At 43.0% G+C, this 9,048-nt stretch overlaps 1 pseudogene across 1 annotated transcript; it reads right to left on the bottom strand.

Moving 5' to 3' along the window:
- Nucleotides 1-929: 929 nt before the first annotated feature.
- On the bottom strand, nt 930-1,483 carry LOC308496638 (large ribosomal subunit protein uL22-like; annotated as a pseudogene). Its single transcript has one exon. The product of its transcript is annotated as a large ribosomal subunit protein uL22-like (transcript).
- Between the last annotated feature and the right edge of the window lie 7,565 nt (nt 1,484-9,048).

Raw genomic sequence — 9,048 nt, 5'->3', positions numbered from 1 at the left:
TGTCCGTCAATGGATGAATGGATAACGAGGAGGTGGAACAGTGGAATATTGCTCGACCATGGAAGGCAATGGGATCTTGCCATGTGTGGTGACATGGATGGACCTGGAGGGTGTTGTGCTGAGTGGAGAGTATCAGACAGAGAAAGACAGATGCATGTGATTTTGCTTGTATGTGGACTCTAAGAACAAAACTAACAAACAAAACAGAAGCAAACTCATAGATACAGAAAACATTCTGATGGTTGACAGATGGGAGCAGGTTTGGGGGGATGGGTGTAAAAGGGGGAAACATTAAGAAGTACAAACTGGCTGTTACACAGTAGTCATGGGGATGTAGGGTAAAGTATAAAGAATATAGTCAGTAATATGGTAATAACTATGTATGGTGTCAGATGGGTAGTAGATTTGTTGGGGTGATAGATGGGAGAGGAGCTGGGGGCAGGGTGAAAAAGGTGAAAGGATTAAAAAGTACAAATCAATAGTTACAAAATAATCATGGGGATGTAAAATAAAGCATAGGGAATATAGTTAATAATATGGTAAAAACTATGTATAGTGCCAGGTGGGTACTAGACTAGTCAGGGGGATCACTTCTTACATTACATAAATGTCTAACAACTATCTGTACCCCTGAAATTAATATAAAATAATATTGAAGTCAACTGTAATTGGCAAATTTAAAAGGGGGGGGGAAGGTGAAGGGCAATAAGTGGTCCAAATTTCCAGGTATAAAACAAGTAAGTCATGGGGATGTAATGTACAGCATGGGGAATACAGTCAGTAATATTGTGACAACATGGTACAGGGTCAGATGGTTGCTGGGCTTATCATGGTGGGTGATTACTTCTTTAGGTGTGTAAATGTTGGATACACACACACACACACACACACACATTTTTACTTTTCTTAGCATTTATTTGATGCTGAATTTACTCCTGGGCCTGAAGTTTTTGTTTCTTCAGTTTCTCCTGGGAGATCTCTGTCTTCCATGCAGCCCCCTCTTCTGCTTTAGGAACAGTCTGCTCTCTCTCAGTGAGGAGCATCTCGGTGTGGCAGGGGGAGCTCATGTATGGCTTCATCCTCCCGTGAGCTCTGTAAGTTCTGTGCCGCACCCTGGGAGCTTGGTTCACCTGAACGTGTTCAGTGACAAGAGAATCTACATCTAAATCCTTAAGTTCAACATCACTGTCTGCAATTTTCAGCATGTGCCTTAAAAATCCTGCACTCTCTTTGGGCCACCGACCCAGTGTCCCACCCCACTGTTTGGCCTGGGCACACCTCCCGACTCCACCATTGAAATGACAGCATGGCACACATTGCTTTTGTAACGTGACATCCCTTAGATACTGGTGGCTTTTTGGATATGCAGACCCTTGATGGCCTGGGCAGTTTTACAAGTGTCCTTAAAATGAACCTGTAGATTTGAACCTCTCGATTGACGTGATTTTGTGGGGTTCTCTGGGTCAAGCGAATAGTGAACCATTTTCAGAGGTCACCTCAGGCGGCTTTCGGGAAGAGCAGCTATATTTTTAATAAAAATCTTTAAAAAATTCGTTTATTCTTCACCTTCTCTGCAATGTGGTGATTATCCATTGTAGCTCCTCTTAGCATACAATATGAGCATAGCAGCTTCAATTTTCAAATGATGAGCATTTATCTCTAGATAAATTTCAGGTTCACGAAGCAGGTATAGCTGTACAATGCTGCCTGCCATAGGCAGGCTCTTGGGGTCATGCTCCTCTTCCAGTTCTCTCCTTTCTGTAAATTAGAATTGAAGATTCTGTGTGAGGGCAGCCTATTGCCATGCCTATCTTCTCTCTTGTTTTAACCAAGCAAATTACTGACTAATGGGCCTCGGAGGAATGACATGATAGGGGTATACTGTGTTAGCTCACCAAGAAACAGCACCTGGCAGAGAATTCCACATCCGGGCTCCTGTGGCTGGAAGACCTGTTCCCATTCCTTGCAACTCTGAATTTCTCCCAAAGATCAGTCCTGCCTTTTGAGCTAAAGTGTTTTTTTGGAATATCAGAAAAAGAGTTGGTTGTCCCTCTTGGTAAGTCCTGAACATGAATTCTACATGACTATCCAGGATAGTTCCTGGGGGAAAATAATGAGCCACATAGACTGGTGATCTGACATGTGATTGGGCTCTAGTTGCTACGCAACCAAGGGCAAGACCAAACCAAAGGTGCAGTATCGAGGGCAGCTCTACAGTCCTTCTGGTGATGATGACCGATCCAGTGGTATCTGTGCAGCAGTGATGGTCTTCCTTCCTCGTGTAGCCTGCTCTCCAGCAAGACTACCTGAATTTGTGTGTGCAGGGGTGTGTCTTGACTCTCCGGTATCCAATTAGTCCTGACATAGTGCTAAATTCATGGTATAGCCACAAACAGTGTGTGGTTACTTATTTGAATGATGAAGAAAAAGTGACCCTCTCTGTTAGTCTACCAACACCAAGTAGTAAGTGTTTCGAGTAGTTCCTTGGGCACCTAAGTGGTGGGTGGTAGGCACTGATGTGCTGGCCAAGCCAGTGGCAGCAGAGTTCCTGGGAGCCTGTCTCAGAGTGTGGACTCCATGAGTGAGCAAAGATATCACAGGAGCAGAGGCTGACAAATGACTTTCTGAGGGCAGCATGGTGGGCATGTATAGAAGTCGAGAGGCATTTATGTGAATGCTTAGAAATGGAAAAGTTGAACAAAATAAAAATGTTTCCTCTTCAGGACATGCGGGATGGCCAATAGACATATGAACAGATACTCATGGTCACGAATCATCAGAGAAATGTGCATTAAAAGCACAATGAACTATCACCTCACATCTGTCAGAATGGCTAGCATCAATAAATCAATGAACAACAAGAGGTGGCGAGGATGTGGAGAAAAGGGAACCCTCATGCACTGTTGGTGGAATTACAAATTGGTGCAGCCACTATGAAAAATAGTTTGGAGCTTCCTTAAAAAAGTAAAACTAGAACTTCCTTATGACTCAGCAATTCTACTTCTAGGTGTTTATCCGAAGAAATCCAAAACACTAATTTGAAAAGATATATGGACCCCTATGTTTACTGCAGTGCTATTTACAATGGCCAAGCTATGGAAGCAACCTAAGTGTCTATCAATAGACAACTGGATAAAGAAGATGTGGTACATGAATGCAATGGAGTATTACTCGGCCATAAAAAATAATGAAATCTTACCATTTTCAACAACATGGATGGACCTCGAAGGTATTATGCTAAGTGAAATAAATTAGACAGAGAAAGACAAATACTACATGATCTCACTTATATGTGTAATCTAAAGAACAACATAAACAAACAAAACAGAAACGGACACATAGATTCAGAAAACAAACTGATAATTTTCCGATGGGAGGGTGGTTGGAGGGCTGGGTAAAAAAGGTGAAGGGATTAAGAAATACAAATTGGTAGTTACGAAATAGTCATGGGGATGTAAAGTACAGCATAAGGAGTACAGTCAATAATATTGTAATAGCTATATATGGTGCCAGGTGGGTGTTAATCAGGGAGTTCACTTCTTAAATTACATAAATGTCTAACCACTATGCTGTAAACGTGAAACTAATATACAATAATGCTGAATGCCAATAGTAATTGAAAAATACAAATAATAAAAACTGGCTTTTACTTAATAAATATATTTTAATGCATATGCAAAAAAAAGAAAGAAAGAAAAACCTTTCCTCCCTTTCCTCCTCAGCCAACACAGTGCAGTTCAATATACAAATGGATTCTTTGAATGAATGAAAGACTACTTGGTTGAAAGAATGAATGAAAGTTGCAATTAAAAATCCATAAGAGTCACTTTATGTTTTTGCTCTAGATCCAGAGAACCCCACATTCATTCTCAGAACCCATGGAAGAGCCTGGTGGCTCTACTTAACGCATGGGTTTGGATAGACCAGTTGCACACTCTCTGCTCCTTTACCCCCTTCTCAACTGCCATTTTCCTTCCATTTCCATAAACACTGATGGGACACCTACTATATAGCCCCTCCCTAGGCATATGCCTGCCTTCATCCTCTCTCCTGGGTTAATGTGACTTTTTCTGGAAATAGCTTGTTTTTTTTTATATTGTTCTGATCAGGACACTGAACTAACAGACTGAAGGGAAGATGGGCCCCTATAATTTTGGATCTGGCCCTCTGTTTGAGCTCCACTCTGGTTTAGGGAAAGGAAGATGAGTTGGATGAGTCCTTGAGGAAATGTGACACCTGAGATCCTGACTTGACACATGTCCGATGGTTAGAAAGCGATTTCCTTCTCAGAACCAGTCTTGAAGGACAGAAATGGATCACGGCCTATTTCCTCTGTGGCTGCCTACTTTGTGTTGCTCCCCAGTGCCCACCTGCACCCCCACACTTGGCCATGCTCCTCACTCAGGCTGGGAGCAGGGAGGTGGGAGGATGGGGTCTGAGAGTCAAGGGTTTAGCCTCATGTTTTCAGCCACAGGAGCACTATGCGGAATCACTTTTTGTGTGTAAATATTCCGTGACTTCAGACAGCCCTAGAGTGGAAATCACTCTTCAATACCCACCATCAACCTCTTTCTCACGCATAAAGCTCATGTGGACTTGGTTCAGAGGGACTGAAAGTGCTCTCATTCTGCTGCTTGAAAAGGGTGACATTTTCCTACCAATAATTAGCCCTCGTCATCAGGAGGCACAGTGTGAAGGTGCTGACACATTCCTCAATAGCAGTGAGTGATATGTGTAAATAGCATTGATTAGAATATGATTGCAAATGAATGACGTGATCAGGTCTTGACACAAAGTGTTCTTACCCCGTGTCAGTCACTGCTTCCCGCCAGGTGCAGACAGCATGCCCCCCTCAGAAGATGCTGGTTCTTGTCTCCCAGCCCTGCCCAACCCTTGCAGGAGTTGGCCTCTCCCTCCAGTCTTCCCTGCAGGGTCCCAGACTCATAGGTCATAGAGGGCACATGCTGCGGGGTAAGGGGATGACAGAGCTTGTGCTCAGCCAGGCTCTCCTCTCAGACCCTCCCACTCAGGCAAGGGGTGAGGCGAGATTTCTGTTTGGGGCAAACTCTGTCCCCCTTGTTTGTCTGCTTGTCTTTGTACTGAGGGTTAAGCCTATGTCCTGCTCATGGTACTTCTACTCCAATAAAAAGAAAGCCACAAATATTTCCTCCTCAGCTCCAAGGGGACACATGAGAGGCTGAGAACAGAAATTCTTACACGGCTGTTCCTGTGGAATTTCCCTTCTGAGCTCTAAACAAGTCTCCATGGAAGGAAAGCACATTCCCGAGAGCCTAGGGGAAAGCTGGGCTCTCGTATTAGACTCAGGTCTGTGCCCGCCTGTGTGAGGCCGTCACCCACCTGGGCCTCAGCTCCTCTTACGTGCCCATAACACAGGTGAGGACATTGGCCCACACGCATGAGTCCATGAAGCAGAGCTGGGATTCCATGCTCCTGGTTCCACTCAAGTGCCTCCGGTCCTGAGCTCTTCCTACTCTACCCAAAGACATGGACACTTTGCCTAAATCCTAACCATCAGCAACCACTCTGGTTACATTCCTGTTCATGGAATACTCAAGTATTTGCAGAGTATTATTTAGTTATGTTGTTTTTGAGTCAGGCACAGAGTTGAAAGATAAAAATAAATGGAACAGAGATCTCTTCCCTTTATTCCCAGGCACCCTCAGGAAGCTGATATAGAGAACTCAATTTCCTGAATATTAATGGTTTTTAAATAACAGCAGATGCATTTATTCATCCATCTGTGGTAGCACTTGCCTTTCTAATGTTGGGTACAGACTCCCAAAGGGTGGGAAAAAGTAGATGGTGAAGAAGGAAGAAAGAGCAGAGACTTTGCTCATCTCCAGTCTGCTCTGGACTTTCCTAGGTGTACGCATAGACCTCCAAAGAGGAAGTTTGCTTTCCTCCTTACTGTGCCTTTTCTTTTTGTACCTGTTTCTGTTAATGGGGAAATACCAGGGACAGCAGGTTTCAGTAGAGCTTATTATCCTGTGGGACACTTAGTATTTCTCCTTTTACAATGTTCTAAAAAGGAAAGGAATGTTTTGATTTCAAACCCCCACTGCAACCCTTGACATGGAACCACCTCACCTGACTGTTGTGTTAATTTCCGGATCCTTGCTTCAAATATCATGATTTTTTAAAAACTGTGGTGTTTTTTTCCCCCCACGTAAAAGTACCTTTCTTTAAAGGGAAGTCCTCTTGAATTCAGTGTTCAAATCTAGACAAAACGACATGCCACGTAAATCAGCCAGTTTCCAGGTTGATGGCAGAGAAGAGCCAGGGAGGAAACCTTGAGGAGTTGCCAGCGCAGCGTCATGAGTCCGGTCTGCACATTGCAGAGGCTGGGCTTCTCTTTCCTCTGGTTTTCTACCACACTTTGGCCAAGTCATCGACACCCGTGTGCGGTGTGTGCAGAAGGCTCTTCTCCGAGTATGCTGCAGGAACCTCGTGTGGAGCATCGCACGATAATTTGCTTCTTTCAGGGAGGACTTGAAAGTCCTGTCTGTTGGGAAAGTGTGTTCCCAGGGCAGCTGCAGGGAGTATGAAGGTGAGACCCCTTCCTGAATCATGAAGGAACTGATTGTCTAAGGGAGGAAAGCAACACAAGCATTCAAAATCAATAGCGTGAGGCTAGAATGAGGGCTGTCACAAACCTGAGATTTAGTACCCAGTTTCAGTGCAGACAGAGTGGATTGCTCTCAGAGGAGGTGGAGAACACAGCACCTGGGGCATCAGCAATGGCTCGTGGCCAGGAAAGACCTCACTGATTTTTGAATTCCAGCGGTTAGTTGGATAGGGAAGAGGTTAGGAAGATGGAATTCCAGGGGGGGAAGGGTGATGCAAGCAAAGAGGTAAAAATGAGAAAGTACATGCCTTTGAAGGCAGAGAGTAGCAAGAATGAAAATTAGGAACATAGCATAGAATCAGACTGTCCAGCATTTAAAATGCTAAGTGGAGAAGTTTATGTTTAATTGTCTAGATGATGAGCAGTCTTTGAAAGTTTTTAATCAACAATGATATGAAAGACAAATGATTTTAGTGAAAATTCCATTAAAAAATTCTGTTATGGTTTTTTAAATTCAAAATACTAAGAGTAAAAGTAATAGGTGTCCTTCAAAAAACATTTGGAAAAATACAAGAGTACGAAAAAGAAAAAGTTATCCATGATAGCGTTACTTTCAAACTATGGCGATGCACTGAGTATTACAGGACAAGAGAAGGGAAAAGAGATACAGTAGAAGCAGGAAATCATTAAAAAGTACCCTTGATGAGGAAATGCAATTAACCATTGATTAATTATCCTTTTGTTAGCTCTTCACCTCTTGAAGTTAATTGTTAAGCCAAATGATTCTGTCGAAATTATATGCTGTTACCAAATAAAACTGACTCACAAAATGTATTAACACCCCAAATCTTGCGTTTTGTACTGAGAAAGGAGTCCAGTCAATTCTCTCAGACACTATTTCTTTTGACACAGTGAAGTAGTGCGCAGACAGTGATGGTGTTAAGTTTTATAACTCACCTTGGAAAGGGAGGGCAAATAGAAGACTAAGTCATAAATTACAGATTTTTCTTCCTTTCTCTGGTCATTTGTCATTTACTGAGTGCTTAGAAAGGAGTGTTCACAACTATTTTCCTTTCGTGTCCTCACTGATAGCATAGGGGCGATCTGAGTGCACATCATTCACGAGACAAGAAAACTATGAGGGCGAATCGCTATCTTCCAGGATTTGGGAGTCCTTGGAGAGTAGTTACCAAGGGCAAAGCATAATTTTCATTTCTCTGGAAAATGAATGGCTTAGGAAAATAGCTAAGTGGTGTAGCTGCCGTTTCAAGCACACTGGCAAGCAGCACGAGCGTGCCACACTCTGACATGCTTCACGAGGAAAAGGTAAAACGTAAACCTCTGGTAGATCGAAAAAGAGGGTTTTTTTTGTTTTGTTTTTGTTTTTGTTGTTTTGTGTGGTGTGTGTGTGTGTGTGTGTGTGTGTCTGGAGCTACCTGAAAAATACAAGAGAAGAGGATGGATGATTCCTGAAAAACAGTCATTATTACAGCAACAGGCATGTCCGAGACACTGATTGTGGAATGTTGGATCCGTGTGATTGTTTTTGTTACTGTCATTAAACCTGAAGTCAGAGTTTCATCTGGCTGGAAGCGGTGGTCACAGAGCCCCAACATGGCTAAAAATTGCGAGTACCAGTCACTTAGTTCACTGTCTCAATCCCAAACGTTTCTATATTTGACTAAAACACGTAGAATCTGAGCTTTAGAGATTATTGAAATGCAATCATGTGAATCTATGTTTTGGGTGTGAGAGAGTCATTTTCGGAATAAAAAGCTGCCTGAATCTATAAAACAGCACACGAACTGACTTATTAAATTATAACATAAATAACAGAAGGATTACCTATGTTTTGTAAAAACCCCAGGCCTTACTCTTCAATGTTGTTCGCTTAGCAGCAAAATCCTTCACTGCTTAAGAAGCCCTTCTCCCAGCAGCTACCTGCACAAACACCTCCATCCCCCACAGGAGGGATCCTTGGGTCACTGTGGCTCCCCATTCCGTGAACGCATCCACCCACCCTGGGTTTCAGTCCCCTGCATTTGTGATCTACAGAACTCCTGTAAATTGAGTGAATTGCCAAAGAAAAGCAAAATGCTCATTCTCGAGAATATGCCTAACTGGCGGGTCTGGGCACCTCAGGTCCACCTTGTAAACATCCGGTGTGGGAGAAATTCTCTTCCAGAAAGGCACCAGAAGAAGCATAGTGTCCCCAAAGGTGGACTGACACGCAGACTGAATGCAGGGAGCCACAATAAGGTGATTTGGAACGAGGTCTACGTGACTTGAAAGAGATACTGCTATCTGAACTGGAAAAGAAAAGGTAAATAGAAGAAGGGAAGGGTGAAAGAAAAATAAATAAATAAAAGCAAAAGGCATCAAACAGACCTTTCAGCAGGATCTTTTCTGCATTCTGCTAAAAAATGATTCAAATGGGATTCAGAGGATGGCCAATCACTTAT

Source organism: Rhinolophus hipposideros (assembly GCF_964194185.1).
Source record: "Rhinolophus hipposideros genome assembly, chromosome: 4".
In the NCBI taxonomy this organism is placed as follows: domain Eukaryota; kingdom Metazoa; phylum Chordata; class Mammalia; order Chiroptera; family Rhinolophidae; genus Rhinolophus; species Rhinolophus hipposideros.
The sequence above is the reverse complement of the archived record's forward strand: the minus strand, read 5'-3'. Positions and strand labels throughout refer to the sequence as shown.